Source organism: Protopterus annectens, chromosome 10.part0 (genome assembly GCF_019279795.1).
Source record: "Protopterus annectens isolate FY-2018-M chromosome 10.part0, PAN1.0, whole genome shotgun sequence".
In the NCBI taxonomy this organism is placed as follows: domain Eukaryota; kingdom Metazoa; phylum Chordata; order Ceratodontiformes; family Protopteridae; genus Protopterus; species Protopterus annectens.
In genome coordinates this window covers 804,187,986-804,211,382 of record NC_056744.1, presented here as the reverse complement: position 1 = coordinate 804,211,382, position 23,397 = coordinate 804,187,986, and positions in this window count along the sequence as shown.

The following is a 23,397-nucleotide window of genomic DNA, read 5'->3' as shown; positions in this document are numbered from 1 at the left end:
TTAAGGTACATGTGCTGCACAACCAACACCTAACCCCACCTCAGGCCCACCATCCCCATCTGTACCTTGCTGGTGCCAGTGTACACCTGTATGTTTGCAATTCATTAGCAGGGACTAAGCTGGTACACATGGTGTTCAGAGTTTGGGACACTGCAAAATGACACACATGTGTAGGCCATAGTTGTCAAGCATCTGCAAAAAGGCTGAGGAAGAGGAGGGAGTGTCATCCTGAAACACAAAAGTGCAGTGAAGCAAAGATCCAAAGCTCATTCAGAATGGCTGTATCTGCACACATTCAAGATCATGAATCATGGCAGACATAGCCCTGACTCCACAGCAATAGTGATGGCATTGTGTGACCTCCAAGGGCTGTGCACATGAGTTGACCTTGCAATCATGCAGAGTTGGGGAACATTTGTAGGGCAGAGTGACCAAATACTGGCAAATGCAGATGGCCCATGCTAGTATACCCCTTCCAGGAATAGTGACTGCTGTAGTACACATGGCTGATAGGTCTGGGGGTGTATACAGGTGAGCGCATGGTGGCTGATGTCAGCAGCCCTTCTACAGTGGACAATGGTAAGTGTACTGGGTGGTACACACCACATGTTTGTGTATAACACACACAGAGGCTTTGGTGTTGATGCAATACACACAGACTACTGTACACATGGATGTATGTACCTGTGCAAGGAACCCAGTTTAGCCTATGTAATTCCACCAAGACAGAATAGGCACAACAACACATTGGGAAATAAGCAGTCTGCTAGTTTAATGTCATTGATGATGGTATTGGCAGGGTATATGTCCCCTTCCCCAATCTAGTGCAATCCTGAACTCGGTATACATAGGTGTGCTGGTGTGGGTGGTAGAGCCCTACCCTTTGGAGGGTGAGAGGTGCTGTAGAATCGCAGATAGTGTGATAGACAACTACTTAACCTGTTAACATGAGCTGTACAGTATTACAGCCAGCTAAGTGGGGGGATACACTCAACAGTAACTGCAATGATGGTGGCTGTGTCCACAAGAGTCACATCCAGCTATATATATATATATATATATATATATATATATATATATACATATATATATATATATATATATATATATATATATATGTATGTAGGGAAGAGGGCATTTACACATCTACCACTTGTTGTGCTGGAATGTATTTCCACAGGATGATACCTGTGAAATGTTACCATTTGCCAGGCAGTTCTCAGATGACCTCCTGGGACATGTATATTCTGCAAACGGAAATAGATTCCTTCCCATACACACACACACACTCTTACTTGGCAACACTGGGACTAGAACCCCTACCTAGGTATGTAGTGCTACCGATGTGTGTGGCCTTAATTGCACACACCACGCAGCTTTTAAGATGAGGTGTGTTCTGGGTTACATGTTACGTGAAGAACATCCCCAATCCTGTATAGTATGGTGATGGGGGATGTACTGGTTGATTATAGACAACACATAGTGTGACATACTGTCATATATACATTGACAAACACATAACAGTCATACACACATCTGAGAGACCTGAGCTTATCAGTGCTAACTACCTTGTCAGTGTGTCCATTCTGTTACAGATAAGTTGCACAGAGCACATGCATAACTGGGCTGGATAGTGTTATCAGTTACCTGTATCGTTGATGGTGACATTGGTCCCCATACAGTGGAACATGGGGCATGTACTGGGGGTACCATGGTGTAAAGACAGTATACCCAGCACCCACACCCCACAGTGGATATTGTACACACTGAAACACATGATAACACTCTGACATACCCACCATCACACATTGACCAGGACTGCAATACAACCCCTTGTCTAGCCTAAGAGTACTACTACGGGGATATGCATCTAATGCACATGCCAAAGGGATAGTAGGGTGATGCATTTTCATGGCTCTCCTGTGGTCAGCAGCATCACTATCCCTAATACTGTGAGGCAAGGCATATTGTATTAGGAGAATGTGGCATCAGAATGTTGTATCCTACAAATATACATACATGCCCACATACACACACTTGCCAGAACTCAGAGGGTGTCCCATGCCTATCAACCCATTTGTACAGCAGTGTTGTGCTGGTACTGCAAGCCCCAGATAGCCCTTTTGGAGAAGAGTGTAACAAGGTACATGTAATGTCCAGTAGAGCAGCAGCCACATCTAACTATGGCAGTGGGGGTGTGGTGGGTGTGAAGGGCCTCAGGGTATTATCAACTACAGGTGTACAAACACACAGACACTGTTATTCTCAGTAATTTACATGTACACATTTGTCAGTACTGGGGTACATCAGTGCAGGTGTTCATAGGTGTGTACCGGGCCATTGTCTATGGAGAGATGGGAAGTGTAGGGGATGTGTGTATAGTGGAATCATGCCACTTGCCATGTGCCAGCAGGCCATCTATCAACAGATACAACAGGGGTGATCCTCAGTGTGAGAGTCACATGCAACATCCAATCATCTGGCTGCCTCTTGCAGATGGCCAGTGAGGCGGTCCAGTTGACGTGTATGCAACATGTGTTACATAACATGGTCAGCATCTGTCTTGCAAACCTGTACCCAAGCATGTTCTCTTGACTGTGGTAGTGTAGTTGAGGTATCCATGGCATGTGGTGAGTACAGGGTGTGGATTCCTAGCTGTGGCATTCATAACACAGCTGGGCAGATATGTCAATGTCCATCAAGCATAGATTGCCTGTAAGCAGCCAAGATGGATACTTGGCATCTGCACATCTGTACAGAGGACAGACAGACATCAGCTAGCCAACTGGCTATGCATTAGGATGAATGTGTTGACAGATAGACATCTGACACTGATAGATATGTCATTATTACATGACAGCAGCCCTCAATGACATGTCCTATACACACAGTAGTCTACAGTTAATATCCACATGTCAGATCAATATCCAGTAGGAAATATTTAATGATACACAGCTCATACACCAAGAACACAACAGTGAGGACTAAGAGTCCATCTTTGCATGCAGGGGTGTTTGGTTCCAGTATTACAATCTGCAATCTACGCATACTTGGGAAAGCACTGTCAACAGTAGTAACGTAATGATACACTACATTCCAGTGTGACTGCATATAACCTGAGATACTACCCATGTATGTAACACATTTGAATGGAAAATAGTGTTGTACAAGCCATATATACTCAGGTGTCCCAGACAGTAGACTCACACCCCTTGCTACTCTAATGACAGCACATAGACACGTTATGTACATGGAATTAAATACAATTATTAAAGATGTCATTATCCTGCTATTTTATAAGATTGGAATGTGAGCACTGGTTACCAGGGCTGAGCCATTCCTAGCAGGTTTCAGCATTGCTGCAATATAAATGTTAAGCAGATTTGTGCACTGGTAAGTGAAGCCTACATGGTGCAAGTGCCTTTTTGTTTAACCATACATTAGCAGCACTTACCATCATGCAAACCCACTTAAAGCTGCTCAAAACTGCCTTATGCACTCTGTATCCAACAGCCCTTTTTCTGCCCAGCAACAAAGTAAACAGCCCTTGCAGGTCTTGAACCCAGGACCCTGTGCACTCTAATCACAGCAGTTAACCACTAAGCCATCACAGCTATGAACACAGGTATTGTTTTTTTCAATATATCTGTCAGTACACATACTGAATAGTATTGAACAACTGCTATGACTTCTAAAATTGTATAGTACTTGTTAGTGATATTACTGTTGAATCACATATGTTTTTATATCTAAATATACACATATCAGATAAAAATGGTGTGATACATCTGGGAAGGTATATATAACAGTCATGTTTACACATAACAATGATATGTAGATTTTATATATATATATATATATATATATATATATATGTGTGTGTGTGTGTGTGTGTGTGTGTGTGTGTGTGTGTGTGTGTGTGTACATGTACATACATACATACATACACATATATGTTCATATATATGTATTTATATACATCTGTATATTACGTTATATATATGGTCATATATAGATCTAGCTGCAGATATATATATATATATATATATATATATATATATATATATATATATATATATATATATATATATATATATATATATATATATATATATATATATACACACACACATATATATATATATATGTGTGTGTATGTATATATATATATATATATATATATATATATATATATATATATATATATATATATATATATATATATATATATGTATGTATATGTATATATATATATATATATATATATATATATGTGTGTGTGTGTGTGTGTGTTTAACATATGTCCAGAACATGTAGTGTAGTCATTCCTCAGCACCGATAGACACAACCTCTTAGTGCAAGGGGATGTCATGTAAGCATTGCAGGTATAAATGTAGACTGTTGCTACTGTAACAGGGGTTGCCTTAACAGAAATGTTGTGTGTAGGAAGTCACATCTGATATTGACATGTAGGCCATCAGATACTGACAGACATCATAAGATCATCATAGTACAGTACCACATATATCACAGTAATGGTCCTGTGGAATACAGCAGAGATATGACCAATAGATTTGGACAGTCTGACACACTCTGATCAGTCCAGAGGTATACACAGAACCCCTTAGTGCAAGACATGTGGAACAAGGCTGACAGAGTGGATGTTTACAGCCATGTAAATGGGGATATCTCATAAATACTGGAATAAATATGCTGACACAGTTTATATATTCACACACTTCTGTCTGCCCTGATACATAATAACCAGAGGAGCAGAGGTCAAAAGCCCACATACTACCCACTAGTTAGTGACATAAATCTGTACAGCATACCACTGCTTTGTCAGAAATACACAACAGTTATGGTGGCCTGGCAGCAGCACATCTGACAAATATCTGGACATAATATCACACTGGGTAAGTACACTGAGCTGCTAGGCATGTCACAAAGCACTGTGCAAACTATAGGCAGACTGCCACAACACTGGCCTACATTTCTTAATGGGGAATAGACATGTACCTGCAAATATAGCAAGCTCTATAGCCATGTAATGCACGGAGTAACAGACACCTGTGTGAAAGTGCATACCCACAACCAATCTGAACACAGCCACAGTCACATATGGTAAGTGTGTTTAATATTACAGTATATAGACTGTGTGATCAACACCATCCTCTTATGTGCCACTCACACACTAACCCTACATATACTGGGCCAATACACAGTGTATTCCAATGCCTGACCATGGTATGGGACATGTGTGGGTTTGGCCCTACAAACATGTACACCAATAAGGTACCATACACTGGAGCAGCATGCAATATCAGATAGAACAGGACCAAAACAATGACATTTACCACAGTCTGTACACAGGCCTAGGTACATATTCACAATACACACTCTGTTGACAATCACCATAAGTACACAGACCTCACTACTGTACACACTACAATAGAAAGTCCAGGTTTTGTCCTCAAATATAAGCCGTACTATACATAACATGTCAAGCAGTCTGATATCTCACTGGCTTGTTATCAGGTATGATGTCAGTAAATAACGGTGTACTGAACATATGCACCTCTTACTGCATGACATATGCACAAAGTTTTACAGAGTTGTGGCTGGAGGCACAAACACAGGGCCAATATTGACATGTTGCTGTGATAAACTCATACATTTACTGGTGTAACAGGGTTTGTTGTGACATATGTCTTCTGATGGATATGAAGCCAGTAACTCACATGGCTGTCACCATGTAGCATACAGCGTGCCCCAGGGTAAATGTCTGTAATGTCCTTGTCAGTTATGATTTAAAACAAATGTGCTATTTATGTTGTACCCATTGATTGATTAACAACTTTTTTCCTCTGCTTGTTTTCTCTCTTTCTCTCTACCTTTAACTATTAACAGATTGTACACCCGGGTTCCTGTCCTTCCCTAACCTAAGAGGCCCTGTGGACATCTTTTAAACACCAGTATCCTGCATAGGACTTAACTTCCTATTAACAAAGACTGTCCTCCCAGAATATTTTTTGGAAAGTATGTCCTATCATTATATTGCTTAGCTTTACTCACTGGGACATATTTTTGTTCCCCTGCCAGGTAAACCAGCAGCCCCCCCCCTCTAATTTAGCCTCTTTGATCCCCTCTCCTTCCCTCCATTTTTTGCCTTTTGTCCTTATAATCCACTCTCTCTACCCTATCTCTTGTTCTTTATTCTTGGTAAACCCCCTGCTTGCTCCGTCTGATATTCTTTCCTAACCTGGCCACTAGGTGGCGCCCTTCTTACCACGAATCCTACTATCATATTTCTCCGAGTATCCCACTGCAATTCCTATTGTCATTCCTGGTCATAGCTTACCACTGCATCTTGCTATTTCTCTCACGAGCAACTCCTCTATCCTACCCAGTACTATTTCACTTACTCCCCACTTATCATACAATCTCCTCAGACTCTCTACTGTTGAACTCACCTTTACCTTTACTCCTGTTTCTCTCTTCTTGCCTGATTGTTTTCTGCAACTGGTCGTCTTGTTCTTCCCCGCTCCGCTTACAGCTCACTCCGCCTCCCCACCCTACCCCAATTCCACCCACCCCCAGGGTCCTACCTTTACACTTACTTAGACACACCCCTAATTAAACAACTACCTATCACTACTTCAGATACATCTACCAATCAACTCCTCACTCCTACAACCACACCCTCTCTCCGAAATCTTATCTAAACTACCTGTCCCTACCATTACATACCGTACACTCCTACAATTTACTAGTCACACCCTCTATAACAACATGCCTTTAACACCTAACGCAATCTTTCCTATTCTCCTCCTTAACATCCTACTTTACTACCACACACTTACCTCCTATGAATATCTTAAGCTTAACCAAACTCTTACATTAGCCAAACACACTACTACTACATTTCCTCTACCCAACCAAACACATATTAATATACTATCTACCTCTCCCTACCTCCCCCCTCTCTACCATAAAGTACACCATTACAAGTTTATAACCTCCAAACGGTTCTACCTAATACCTATCAAATACACTAAAGTCTTTCAAACCCCACAAACACTTTTACTAATACATGGGGACATCCACCCCAATCCCGGTCCCAATACCCTCCTCAATCACCCCTTCAAACCAAACTGCTAACTATTCCAATTCACCCTTCTCCACTGACTCCCTCTCTATTGCTCACCTAAATATTCGTAGCATTAACAACAAAGTCACACAACTCCATGCCTTAATTGATTTCTACGGCTTTGATATCCTCTGTCTCACTGAAACCTGGCGTAAACCCAGTACCAAAGACAACAATTCACTCCCCAGGCTACAACACCTTAAGGCAAGATCGCCTTTAATAAAAGGGCGGAGGAGTGGCCCTCATACAAATCCCAACTTCAGGTAGCCTTAATTGACTCCTTGCCTCCCTCCCCAGCAAATGCTGAAATACTTTGTACCAAACTCCACGTTAATAAATCCAAGGCTATAAACATAATATGCTCCTACATCCCCCCAGCCAACAACAACAACACCCTAGAAAATATCCTAAGCTGGGCTTCCTGTAGCTTTCCCCAGGAAACCATAATCTTAGGTGACTTCAATATTGACTGGTACTCCTGCATATCCCCCACACCCACCATTCACCTTAATCTCTTTAACTTTCATCAAACCATCAACTCCCCTACTAGAATACAGAAATCCACCCACAAACAAACCATTCTAGACTGGATACTGCCCAACAACAATCCCCTCTCCTATAAAACAGGAATACTCCCTGACAATATCAGAGACCACCTCCCTACCTTTATCACTAAACAAAATTCAACAATCCCAAGCCAACTACTTATCGTACCAAATATAACAAAACAGAATTCAACCTAACATCCTTTCAAAATGAACTCAAGGAATATAACTGGTCAACTCTAAAATACCTCTCAATAGATGAAGCAGTAACCCATTTCAACAATACCTTCCTACAAATTCTCAACCAGCATGCCCCTTCCCGCTTAGTCAGAGTCAGTTCCAAAGCAGCCCCATGGCTCTCTAAAACAACTAAACAAACTATGCGAGCTAGGAATAAATTATGGAATAAATGGAGATCCACAAAAAACCCTATTGACCATCAAAACTTCAAACACCTGAGAAACAAAACAAAGAAACTTACCTATCTGGATAAGAAAAACTACCACTTTCAATATCAACAAAACCAAAATCAAAACCCAAAACAATTTTGGTCAGGAATAAACAAACTACTCCATCCAGGCAACACCAAAACACCTACCCCAGCTAGCTTAGCACAAACCCAACCTAACATAATAGCCAACACTTTCAACAACTTCTTCTCTCAAACTGTCACCTCTCTTGCAAGCACCATGACTCCCCCCCCATCCCTCCAAATTACCCCCACTCAAAACAGTACCCACATGCTAAAGTTTAATACCGTCTCAACAACCTACATACGCAAACTACTATCTAAACTCAAACCCTGCACCCCTTCTGCTGACAAACTTCCAGCTGAATATCTACAACTAGCTGCAACTGAAATAGCCTACCCAGTCTCCATCTTAATAAACAGAACTATAACTGAATCCAAAATCCCATCCTGCTGGAAAATCTCCCATATTATTCCCCTCCATAAAGGAGGAAACTCCAATGAACTCTCCAATTTTCGACCTATTGCCCTTCTATCTCCTCTATCCAAAATAATGGAACGCTGCATTCACCATCAACTTCTACATTATCTCGAATAACAACTTGCTTGTGGACTCTCAACATGGTTTTAGACCACACCACAGTACTTCAACCGCCCTTCTCTCCTTCACTGACACTATCAATAAAAACCGTAATAACAACCTGTTCTCCTCTGCACTATTCTTGGACCTCTCAAAAGCATTTGATATGGTCAACCATCAACTTCTCCTTGATACCTTAAAATCCCTCTCACTGGATTCACAAGCTTTACAATGGTTCGACTCATACTTGACTAATAGAAAACAAGCTGTCCTCTGGGACAGCCATCTATCCTCTCAACTCCCAGTTACTATTGGCTCCACAAGGATCCATCCTAGGTCCCCTACTTTTCTCAATTTTCATAAATAACCTGCCCACTTCCCTCCCGACATCCACTTGTATACAGTATGCAGATGATTCCACTCTCATCTGCTCTGCTTCTTCCCAGCAGAACTCCACTCTGCTACCCAATTGGTCTTCACTGCAGCAGAAAAATGGTTTCAACACATCTGTCTCCTCCTAAATCCCAAAAAAACAAAACTACTACTCTTCACCCCAACCTTTAAATCCACCCCAATTACTTTTCCATTGCATCCTGTAATGGCACTATCATCAAACCTGACTATTGCACCAAACTGCTAGGTGTCACCATAGACAATCAACTAAATTTTGACTATCACATTGATTTAACTATCAAGACAGTCAATAAAAGATTGGTGCCCTGTACAGACTTAAGCCCTTTCTTACGGCTACTTCCGAGTGGCTCTGCCCAAACTCACCTTATTTCTACATTACTGTATGCCTCTCCTTCCTTTATCAACATATCCAAAGCTAATCTGAAGAAACTAAATAATGCCTACCACAGTATAGCCAGATTTGCCACTGGCTCTCCATTCCAAACTCATCACTGTCTTAACTTAAAGAAACTAAACTGGCTTGAACTTCCAAACCTAATACTCCTACAACAACTGCTCACCCCCTTTAACATTCTACATTGCCCCTCCAACACACCCATACTAAACAAAATCATCACTCCTTATAAAAATCTCACTACACTCAGATCAGCCAACAAGCTTCTAGTTACCACATTGAAATCTCATAATAAATCAGGGGATTCCTTATTTGCAAACACTATCGGTTCTTACTGGAATAAACTTCCAGCAGAGCTGACCTCCCTAGGCTCATGTCACCTTTTCAAAAAACATATGAAAACTCACCTACTAATTCATTGGCTATGTCCCTGCTCCAATCCCGACTGAACTCAGCAACCTTATTACTCACTCTACTCTGCTCCTGTGTACTTTTGCACTCCTGTACTAACTTACACTGACTTCCGCAGCCCCCTTTTTTGTACCATCACTCTTTTTTCAAATTTCTTTTTGCATCCCCCTCTGACCTTCTGTTTTTTTTTTTCTGTCTCCTGCTTCTTTTAGCTGAGCTCCTATAATACTGCTACCTTTGCATTTCATCAATATCTTTGTTTCCCCCTCTCCTTTTCCAACTGGCTACCTCAGCAACCTTATTAATCACTCTAGTCTGCTCTTGTGTACTTTTGCACTCCTGTTCTAAATTACACTGATTTCCGCAGCCCCCTTTTTTGTACCTTCACTCTTTTTTCAAATTTCTGTTTGTCCCCTCTGACCTTCTGTTTTCTTTTCTGTCTCTTGCTTCTTTTAGCTGAGCTCCTATAATACTACTACCTTTACATCTCATCAATATCTTTGTTTCCCCTCTCCTTCTCCAACTGGCTACTCCCTTGACTTACTAAGTCCATAATACTTGTACCAAACAGTTACTGTACTTTTCCTCTTTCTGTTTACTATATTTTCTCCCTTTTCCTTAACTTTAACTACATTATTTACCTGTTTCTCTAGCAACCTGCATATTTAACACTGTATAATAACCAGTTTTGCCAATACCTGATTTTGTTGTCATGACTAGTTACTAGTGATATTTTTTTAACTTTAATTTGTATTTTGTAATACTGGAGCTTATTCTCCTCAGCCCCTTGTCTGAACTTTGTTTGTCATCTACTCAGACTAGTCCATGAAAACTGTATATGCATTTGTATTTTGCCTTAGTACATTATGTTATTGTTTGTTTATTAGTTACTTCCTAATCTGTAGTGTCTTAGTCTGATAGTGGAGCTTTTCTCCTCGGGCCTCTGCTGAAAATGGACATGTATCCAGCCAGACTAGCCCGGTTAACAAATGTAAAATAAATAAAATAAATAAATAAATGTACTGACTGCAATCCTCAGAGTATGCCACTGCATTTCTAAAGATGGGACATCTGTGAGTAACACAACACATGTAAGACTCCAAACACTGGCCAGTCTGCAGATAGCCCTACAGGTGAGAGTTTCCTGAACCACATAACACTGTCATGACAGATATTAAATCATGTAGACCAGCCATACCTACACAAACCCTGTTAAACCAACATTACTTTAAATGTAGAAGAGCAAGACTTACATTCTGTCCTCATGTCTGTAACATCCCCCTACTGTTTGTTGGCCTGTCGCCACAGTGTATGTTGTAAGATGTATATCCCACTACCCTCTGTGATGCTGTTTTCCAAACACCGACATGAAGTCCTGCTCACAGTGAATGGAATGGGCCAACACCCACATGATGTTCCTAATTATAGGAGAGTGTCTCCATGCAATTGGTTATAGGAATGCTACCAAAGCTGTTCCAGATGCATTCAGCTAGTGGGGCCCTGCAATTCGTGCACAGGCCATCAGCTGATCATGAGCATCACTTACAAAACACAAGCTGCTGCCTAAGCAAAGCAGGTGTACTTTTCCACATCCACCAGAGAGGGAGTGAGAGAGACAGACAGAGACAAAGTATGAAAAGGAAGGGGGTAGGAGAGCAAGAGCTAAGCATGTTTGTGTTACACACTTACCAGTACGAGGTTTCAAACCCCTGCCTGTGTATTGCTATTACATTTTTATGCAGTTATTGCATGCACCACATAGCTTATATGTTAGAGACTTGTCCAAAGGTATCGTTGAAGGGTAGTGACATCAGCAACAGTGATAAAGGAGGGATAAGTTAAGTGTAGTACATGTGCCTGTCCACAAAAGCAGGTGTCAAGGAAGACACACCACACTCTCTCAGGGACTCACACACATTATCACAGTTGGCAGGGTTTGGATTAGAATTCCTAACTAACTAGTTTGCTACACTATAGTATTATGCAGGTATCACATGCACCACAGAGGTTAACAGGCTGATATATGGGCAAAGGGTATGTCAAGGTGACTGACATCAGATGGCATGCTTCAGTAGGGCAATGGGAGGTGTAGTGAATAGCTTCCAAATCATTAATCTCCACACACACACACACACACACACACACACACACACACACACACACACACACACACACACACACACACACACACACAGACACAGGTTTGCCAGTACTGACATGCATGGCTTTATTGTTTCACAGGTGTGTAGTGGTTGACTGCTCCAGAAGGCTGTACAAGGCTAGGAAAAGGGTATACCTTGGCATCAGGCCACATGACAATGGTTTGCAGTGTGGCTCAGGGGTGTAGTCCCTGGATTGGCCCACACTGGTGGGTATTGTATTCACCATCCACTCATCTGGGTTAGTATTGTGAGTGACCAGTGCTGTGCAATGCTTGCCATGTATGTGTCCTATATTCCATAACATGGACGGTGTCTGGGATGTGCACATGTCCCACATGCATGTTCTGTGACAATCGGAAGTGTACCTGGGGTGTCTGGGGCATGTTGTGTATATAGATTGTTATCATCTGATGTGGCATTCCTGACCTCATGTGGTGAGAACTGGCTATGAAACTGGGGTTGATCTTGCACCTACATTGACAGCATGATACAGTATTCACTGCTGTTAGTGGCATCTGTCCATACAGAGCATGTGTATAAGGCATGGTATTTCCTTTGTGGGTTACATTTGCTGACTCGACAGTTGTTGCAGACATCCAATGGGGAACATAGCAAAGGACCACTGTAAGCAATTATTGCCTACTGCAGGGATAGAACAGAGTACCATGTCCTCTGCAGTCCACTGCAATCACACCGTGGTTACTATCTGTGGGCAATATGCAGAGAACTACCAACACAGTGGTTGTTGCCTAGCCAAGTGTGTTTGTGTATGGGACATGGGTGGAGAGTGTTCTCTGGGTAATACAAGGGTTGCCTATATTGTTCCCCAAACAATAATGTCACATGTAAGGGTATGGATTGTCTACACCAGCCTCTATGCTGTTTGACATCTGTTGTCCTTGTAAGGTGGACATTGTGACATATAATAGGCCCTCAATATAAGAGATTTGCAAAACCCACCCCACAATGAGTCCTGTTATTACACAATCACAGCTACCTCCACACAGGATACTGATGACACATACACATGATAGTACTGAGATTTAAACCCCTATCTAGCTATGTATTGCGACTACAGTGTACTGCATTTATCACACGCACCACTGACCTTATAGGGCTAGCCCTTCTGCAAAGGTGTATTTCAAGGTGAATGACATCAGCAGGCTTGCCAAAATAGGGAATGGAAAGTGTAGTGACTGTGAATGGCCTCAAAAGCATCAATCCCAACACAGAAAAACAAACACACACAAAGACTTTCACAGTTGCCACATTTGGGATTAGAACTCCTACCTAACTAGTACATCACACTATAGCATTACGCAGTTATAGCACGTGCCATGGAGCTTATAGGGCTAGTCTTTCTGCAAAGCTGCATTTCAAGGTGAATTACATCAGCAGGCTTGCCAAAATAGGGCAATGGAAAGTGTAGTGAGTGTGAATGGCCTCAAAAGCATCAATCACTACACAGACAAACACACACACACAGACTTTCACAGTTGTCATGTTTGGGATTAGAACTCCTACCTCACAAGTACATCACACTATAGCATTATGCATTTATAGCACATGCCACAGAGCTTATAGGGATAGCCTTTCTGCAAATGTGTATTTCAAGGTGAATGACATCAGCAGGCTTGCCAAAGTAGGGCAATGGAAAGTGTAGTGACTGTAAATGGGCTCAAAAGCATTGATCCCTACACAGACACACACGCACACACACACACACACACACACACAAAAACCTTTCACAGTTGCCATGTTTAGGATTAGAACTCCTACCTAACTAACACATCACACTATAACATTATGCAGTTATAGGATGTGCCATGGAGCTTATAGGGCTCGCCCTTCTGCAAAGGTGTATTTCAAGGTGAATGACATCAGCGGGCTTGCCAAAGTATGGCAATGGAAAGTGTAGTGACTGTGAATGGCCTCAAAAGCATTGAGCCCTACATACACACACACACACACACACACACACACACACACACACACACACACACACACACACACACACACACACACACACACACATGCCATATCTGGGATTAAAATTCCTACCTAACTAGTACATTACAGTATAATATTATGTAGTTATAGCATGCGCCACAGAGCTTATAAGGATACTCTTTCCCTAAAGGTGTATTTCAATGTGAATGACATCAGCAGGCTTGCCAAAGTAGGGCAATGGGGAGTGCAATGTCTGTGAATGGGCCATAAACCATTCATCTGGAAGCACACACACAACACTCAGTCACACACAGGTTTACAGTTAACAGGAATGTGTATACAACTGCTAGATGAATAATGACTTGTACAGTCATGTTACTCAGTTATCACAAGCACCACAGACACTATAGTGCTGAGGGATACCAGAAGCAAATGTCGACAGTGATATACATTTGCACATCATGTGGTACTGGCCAATTGGATGTGTGCTGGGGGGGACAGACCTCATGATGGGAAGCTCTTTGTCACTGTCTGTCACTCTCTTCCACACATCTATGTATGTGTATGTTGGCCTATTATAGTGTACTGTCCTTGGTTATATGTGTGTATTCATATCCAATGTATGTGCAAAGCATAACTGGTGTGCATTGTGGAGTGTGTGGACAAACATCTATGACTGACAGATATGTATAGTCCACTGTTGTTGCCAAACATGGGCTTCATTTCTGTATGCCCAGTATGACCTTTCAGTATTGTGTTGTCAGATATGGGCTTTGTTTCTCTAAGTGTGGGAGCATGCCCAGTATGACCTTCTTTATTGGATGTGTGAATCCATTCCAGGTAGGTTGTACTCCAGTGCAAGCATTTGTGTTCTACGCCTACAGCTAGCAACCTGCTTCTGCAGGATATTTGTAGATCGGTTGACAATATGGGGTCACAATGGGCAAAGAATAGTGGGATACTGTAACTAATTGTGTTTGTGCTGCTTCTTCTACATGGTTTTGGTGTTAGCAGAGATATTCAAACATATCTACTGTTTTACACTATGATGATTTATGTCATCAACTACTGACAGGTATACATATTTGCTTGTAGTAATTTGCTGGGGAACACAAGATGAATGAAGCTGTGTCTAGTATTGTGGTCTGCAGCCTACATATTCTTGCACAATCCTGATGCATTTGCCATTCTGAAGGGGGAGCTGCAGACACTTGTTGATGGGTCTGAGTAAATGGTTCAGCACCTTGGTACTGTGATGGTTGAGGATCCCATGCTTGTACAGCCATCAACATCACAGTATGGCTGTATCCTGCTGTGGCCATACCTCACAGCTGTACAGATTCACACAAGTTACCCAGAGGCAAGGTTCATATTTCTGGTCATTACCCCTTCACATTGTGGTTTACAAGCAGGTTTGTGGCCACCCATTCCTGTGTTTGCAGGCAGGGATAGTATGTGCACACATCTGAGTTTCAGACTTCACACACTCCATGGCGTCCATGCTTCTACCCCCTCTCTGTTATTCTATCCTCCTCCAGACATTATGCAAATGTTTTCTGATAAGTATCCCTATAGTTATCACTTCATCCCAGCAGTATTTAGGGGTTGGTCCACAACTCATGCAGTAGGACATGGTGGACATGCTGCTGGGATTTGTCGACATGGCCTTGCATTTTTGTTCTGTGGACTGTGTTATGTTATTTGTGAATCCACTGGATAACATACATTGGCAGTACGGGTGAGACACAGGCCTTTGAAAGAGGATTGTAGGGCATTTGGTAGTGATACAGGCCATCTGTAGCAGGCTGATGCATTGTGTCTCTCCTACAGTCCCAGGCTGCAAGCCACTATATTCCCCTGGGGTGACAGGGTAGGTTTGCAAGGTGTTAATGTCAATAGTTTCTGTCCTTATTGATCCATTGGTGTGGATGCTGGCAGGGAGTTGCTTACAGCTATGGACACACCTGCATGGGACACCTCTTAAGGATGCTGCATTCTGTGGCTATTCCCATACAGAGGTGGGGGTTATATTGTACTCATTCCCAACAGTGGGGATAAGACCTGTGAGGTACCTGTGGCTGATGGTGGGGCGAGCTGGGTGCATGTGTGCTATGGGAGCTACTTGAAGCTGACTCACAGATATACATGGGGCATTCCACTTATTCTAGCTTGTGCAGGGACATCAGCAGTTTCTCAGTACTTCATACCTGTGCCTTTTGTGGTCTGCCAGTGTCTGGCCACACTACATCAGTATTCCATACTACACAGTCAACTAATGTGCTGCTAACTTGTATGTACAATTCCAAAGGTGTGTCCATTTGACAGTAACATTTTATACACTCTCTGTCTAGGGTACTTCCACCTGTGTACTGGTTGTATGTCTGGGCCCACATTCATGACATGTCCATCTTTCAGATGGTGACAGATATTACATCTGAACAATTAGTATGGGTTACTGCTGGATTGTGTCTTGCTGGGATGCATTGTGCTTGGCACTGCAGTTGTGAGAACTTGGCCTTGTTATCAACAGTACTGGCCATTGGCCACCAAGACACAACCCTCCATGCCTACATGCTGACCACTTCTACACAATATACAACACACAACAACCTAACACACAGAGGCCTACATATTCTACACATGCTGCAATCTATCCTGCTACCTTGGCCAGCTCAGGTAATCTGTGTTCCACTGTTATTATACCTACATGTACATGTTACTACATTTCTACATAGGATTGTGGGGGGGGGGGCATACCTGACAACTGTAAACATTTGCTATGACTGTACTGGTATTTCAGGTACTCCATTTCATTCTGTATTCTGACCTATCATGCAGACTAGAGGCATATCAGTGTACTACAGTTCTTAGCTTTTATTGACCTACATTTCAGTTTCAGACTTCTTACCCTTCAGAACTAACATCCCACTGCCTGACCTGTTGTAGTCTGTCTGTGTAGGTCTTTGAGGGGGGCTGTTCTCCATAGCCATCAAGCAGAGGCCTTGTCACAGCATTTCTTTGTGTTTGTCTACACCTGTCCTGCTGGCTGAGACTTTTGTTGGGTATGTGAGTCTCACTGACATGCATGTTTGTATCCTATGGACACACATTTGGCCCACCACATGTCCTGCAGTGGCTTTTGTCACCTTGTCTAGTACTGCCTAGTGTATTGATACCAGTATTTGGTAAGGATTTCATGCTGCTGATATAGGTGTCTACTATCTGCTGCCATCCCATTCAGCCACCCAATTCCCTAACATGCTCACATCCATACCATAGATACAGGTAGCAGAACATACTATTACATTCAGTAATTGATAGTGAGAGTGACTTACCTTGTGGCTGTGTCAGTATTGAGGATGGTGCTGGAAGGCTGACTAGGTTGGATGCACATAGTACACGCCTTATACATGGTTAAGTACAGGTAGTGTCATGTTTGGCATCTCTTTTACTGTATGTGTGAGTTGGAGTGAGGTGTCATTCTCTTGGTTCCTACCATGTCAGTGTTTGTGCTATGCGTTGCCTCTTTGCCAAGGCCTGGGCATACTGGGCATGCCTCCTTCTGCCTACTGGGGCAGGCTCAGGTTGTTCCTCCTCTGAGTCACTCTGTCCCTGTGCTGGCCTTGGCAATGGTGGGGGGCTGTGTGGCCCTGCCCCATGCTGTTCCTGCTGGCTTGAGGATCCCAAACACACACTCTATTATGATTTTGGTCTGTGCGTGTGCCCTCATTATGGAGTTCTTCTTTGGGTGTGTGTGCATTTCTGATAGATGTCATCAGCCATGGCTCCAGTGCGTAACCAGATGTGGGAGTCATGATAGCTTCCAGGGCTGCCAGCACACACATTCATTATAATGCCTTAGGCATCGCACATGACCTGGCAGTTGATGGAGGGGAAGCCCTTGCAGTTTATGTAGACTATACCCCACTTGCTGGGTGGTGCTTTGATGTATATGCGCGTGCAGTCTATAGCACCCACTACCTCAGGATATTCTGCTATTTGGTGGAAGAGATGCATATTCCTGGTCAACACCTCATGGCTGTTGAGGAAATATATGTGGTCACTGGCATGTGCTGACATGGCATCCAGGAACTGGTGGAGTACCCTGGATGCTGATGCTTGTGAGATCCCCATGATATCCCCAGTTGACCTTAGGAAGGTACCTCTGGCTAGTATTCTTAAGCCTACACATACCTTGGTATCCACTGGGATGGATTCCCCTCTGTTGGTTCTGTGTGTGAGGCGTGGCCAGCATAGGTCAACAATTTGCTGTAGGAGGTCCCTGTCCCCCCTATAGCGCTCCACTATCTCCAGATCATGTAGCCCCTGGTAGGTTACCCTGGGTCTGTACATTCTTCTCCTCCTCATTGTGGGTTGGTTGTCAGCATTCTCATCCTCACCATCCTCAGCCTCTTCCACATGTTGATTTATGAGAGCAAAATCAGCCCCTATCATTTTGTTGCTTTTGCTAAGTAAAATTTCTCTATTTGTGTACACTGGAGGTGTAGAGTTTGTGTGAAAAACCAGAGGGAATGGTGTTTGCATACTTTATAGTAATGTGCTGGGCTGGGCTGCTGCCTGTGTAATTGGCTGATTTTGATACATTTCACCTGCCAGCTGTGCTAGTTCTCCTTGATTACCTTACTACTGCTGTTTTCCCTTCCCATTGCCTTCCTGATTAAGCCCCAAGGTGCGCCATGCAAACCCAGTGCTCAGATGTGAACAAAGCTGCTATTTCCTGGTTTAATTTTTTTGTTTGTTTAGAACCCAGTGCGTGGCACGCATACCCATTTAGGCAATGTAAAGACTGCTAGGCAGCTTCAGACACACCCCCTTCCTTAGGTCTGCTAAGCTAAGGGCAAACCCGAGCCACAGAGCTCCAATAAGCTTACAGTATGCCTGATACACCCCTCTATGATGTCAGCTAACTCTTAGGCTTGCATCATGGTTTTCCTGTACATACACGGTTGGGTGCAGGCTAGCCATGAGGGGAAATCTGTGATTCAGTATCATTCCCCTCATTTGCATAAATAAAAGTGACTGCTAATGCCTAGTTACAGGTCTGACACTGAGCCTTCCCCCTTAGCAACCACTATTCAGTGGCGTTGTTGTCTACTGCCTGCCTTTGACTATAATGGCAAAATTGTGATTTTGCCTAAAAAGCTTTTTTTCAATGTTTTAGTTTTATTTTCAGGCCGATCCTGTTTGTGTGCCACTGCCCTATGCCAGAATCGGCCAGAAAAAAATACATTATTTTGTGTTATTTTGAAACTATTTTCCATGCCAATGGCCATACATTTTACCATTGGCATGCCTTCCACATTATATGCACCCTTTATTTGGAGCTGTCATGGCTCCGTTTTGTAGTTTGCAGAAATGTACTCAGTTACTAGCTGAATACATTTCTGCAGATTACACTACTCCTGCATGGACGGCTGCCAGCTTCCTGCATTGCTAATTCACCACATTTGCATGGTTTTCACCTGCAAATGGGATAATTAGCATACATGAGCTGTGTCTGTGCAGGAATAGTGCAGGAGTGCTCATGCACGTCCCTGGAGATTGTTCCTGGATCTCTTGGTGGCCATATTACCTCCAGCAGCTCTTGCACTATTCCTGCATGCCTTGCAGAGCTTGCTGAATCCTGGGGCCAATCTTAGCAGTGCTTAGATGTGCATAACAAGCTGTTTTTAAGCACCCCAAGTGCTGTTAATATCAGGTCTTGTGCTAGAGATGCACTTAATAAGTTTATATAGTTGATATTCCTGGAATACCTCTCAAATTTTCCTCCTTTTCAAGGATGTCCCTGATTTTTTGCCTCAGAATTTAGATTTTTCCCTCCTGAAATCAATATGTATATATTTTTAGAAAAGCTAGATGATTGCAGTCTACAGATAATGACACTTGTAACAATTACATACTTCTTTTACTTCTAAAAATACATTTTGATTCATGCCCTCCTATTTTGTCAGGAATGTAAGACAGTGATACCAGTATTTTAAATGTGTCAGTGATGTTCCCTCTGCCCTGATCAGAATCAGGAACGTAGACAAAAATAGCAAAAAAAGGCTGTGAACTATCCTGATATATTAAATATGTACTGCATGTCATGCCTGGGGAGTAGTGAGAGATATTAAAAGTCTTTGCCTGACTTTTTCAGAAACTATACATGGCAAAAATTAAAGGACATGGAGGTTTCTATATCTCTGGGTGGGGGAGGACCTGTATCTAAACAATATGGCTTTAAAAAGAGGGAAAGCAGAAATGGCTTTCCTGTAAAATTTTGCAAGGCATCTTCAGCATATATGGTGCCATCCCTGCACAGAATGGTTTTGGACATATATATTAGATAGTATCTCCTCATTGTTCTATGGAAGTAATTGTGACTTTACTACCAAAACTTGGATGTGATTCTAGAAATTTTAATCCTGTATCATTGAGCAGTTAGGACAATAAATTCTTGGTGGATTGACTTCCACAAGTTTTGTAAGAGCTTAGAGTATTACCATAGGTGGGCTTCCAAAAGGGCATGCAAATAGCTGACTATTATTTGCTACTCATGTCCTCATCAGTTCTTTGCAGATTTTCAATCACCAGTAGGTGACATGTTGTTGTACAATCACGAAGGCTTAAATTCTACTGAGTGGGGTATGTTTTTTATTGTTCTGAAGAACTGTGTGTTTCAGACACATTTTATAATATTGATTAAGGTGTACTAATTAAATTCAACTTATATTTATTAATTACCTGACACTGAGTTCTCCTCTCTGATAAGTAGTGTTTGGCAAGGACACCCTCTATTCCCTTTACTATTTCTCCTTACCACCCCCTATCTAGATTCCTACAGGACTGTATTTAGAAGACCTAAGTGATTCAACACTCTCTTGTTCTCCTGTTTATTTTATTTTATGAAAACTGCACTATAGTAGTCAAGGACCATGGATCATGTTTTGGAGATAATAAAAGTATACCTACCCATTTTGGAAAGGTCACAGGGCTGGTTATTAACAAGGATGAGATTTGGCATATAGAACTAAATGATGTGTTAACCTCTCTGCATCTTTCTTCTGAACAGTCTCTCCTCCCCCAGGCATAAGTACACTGGCCTCATAATCAGGTCCAGAGCAGAACAGATGGTAAAGGCCAACCTTGTATTTTTTTTCAAGATGTTGGACCAAATAAGGACCACAGGGCTGAAATTAAAGCTGGCATTTAGTGACAAATATGCTGTGATAAAAATGGTTCTCTTACCAATGGTTCTTCTTTTGGGACACATACCAACTGACTTTAAGAATGGGTTCTGTGGGTCAACTGCAGGCATCGGTCCACAAGTTTATTTGGGAAGGGAGAACAGGGAGAGTTAGCAGACATTTTGTTTAGTCACTGGCATGTCCTACAGATCTACGGCTCTCAGAAAATTGAATCATGGGAACTTTGCATTCCTGATTGCTGTACTTTACATTCAACATTTGAACTATTTATTCTATGAAATGATGGCATGTCCTCAATATGTACTTAGTCTGAGAATGTCTGATGATTATAAATTCCAAGGTTCCTATGTTATTGCTAGGCAGCTGGTCCAGCAGACGATAAAAAGTCAAGCCCATGTAAATTCCAATGTTTTTTTTCCTTTAACTATAATAACCTGAATATACTACCCATGGGAGAGTTTACTTCCCATCCACTCATCAAGGTTGGTTTTGATATTGGGTCAGAGCTTGTTAGACATATCGGGAATACTTTGTGAATGATACTGATTGCAACAACAAGTTATGCTTATATTGTGATGTCAGTTTAGGTTCTTTTTTTTGTAAGCATTTTCTGTTTTATGGAGGTGTAGAAGGTTAACCAGGGCTGCAGATTTCACAGCCCTGTAGAGCAAACAGAGGTCACTGCTCAAGAGCCTGCAGGAGACTGGAGTAAAGTGACAAGGTTCTTAGTCAGTCTGTGTAACTAAATGAGTTTATCCCCAAGATGTTCTTGCTTAAGAATCACTGTGGTGTTTTTAGTTGAGTGCTGTATTTGTATAGAGATGTGCCAAGGGGCAATGTATTTTATTTTATTTTTTTTATTTTATTTGCTCTACTCACAATATGTTGCTAAACTCTAGACTAGTATCCCTGCACAAATAAAACTCTCCTACAAATCCAATAGTTTTAAACCACTGCTTAAACAACATCTTAACCAATCCTGGTCCTGTACATGTTTTTTACAAGGTTAAAGCTTTGTGTTCACCATACGATACCCTTCAAATACTCTCTTTAAACAGAATACTTTCAATGTTTCACTGAAATGACAAAACAATTTTTATACATAACTGCTACCTGTACAATACACTAAGTTACACATGGGCTTTCTCTTTAGTAGCTTCCATCTCTGTAAAATCTTAGAATATATAAATGTAACTACTGTTTGTGTATAAATGTAAATAGAAATGTAACTACTCTGTGTTTAACTGGAAGTTATTATAATGCAATGTAAGCAAATGGAGTTTTTTCCCCCAGGCCTCTACTGAATATGGGTATTACCCAGTCGGATTTTCCTGGTAAACAAAGACAAATAAATGAATAAATAAATAAACAATTAAATACATAAATATATGCCTGATTAGGAATGAGTAGAGGGGATAATAACTTATCTGGCTCTGAAGGACATGCCTTTTGTAATTAGTTGGGTCAGATAGAATAATTTCCTAGCAATAGTTGATACAAATGAGAGTTCATTGTCTACACATGTGCCGACATTGCTAGTAATGGTATCAACAATGAGGGGAGTATGCTTTATGTAGTAGGTTCATGAACGTTTTCATTTCCGGGGAGTACTACACTATATTTTTCAACGCTGAGTTTGATCCCATGGTCATGATATTGGATACGTAGTTATAACACCAAGTAGTAGTGTGGTTTCAACTGTCTTGCAGGCTATGGGTATCAGTTTAACAGTTAATAACAGCACTGAGTTTGTAGTTATCAGCAAGCCATAGATCCTTGATGTCAGCTTGGACATCACAGAAATATATGCTGAAGAGGAGGGGACACAGTACAATGCCCCGTAGAATGCCACTATTGACAAGTCCTTTAGAGAAAAGTATGCTGCCAACACTCACTGTATGTTCTGTCAGTGAGCCAATTTGCTATCCAATGGGTAATATCAGATATTATGATGAAATAAAATGTTGTGGTGATTAATAAGTATGTGTTATATCCTTTAAGTATACAACTTCCAGATATTTCAAAGAGTAGTGCATGCATAGTAAGTAGTGTTGATTTTTGCATTAGGAAAAAGTCAACTTCTATTTTGTTCCATAGTATCTATTTCATAT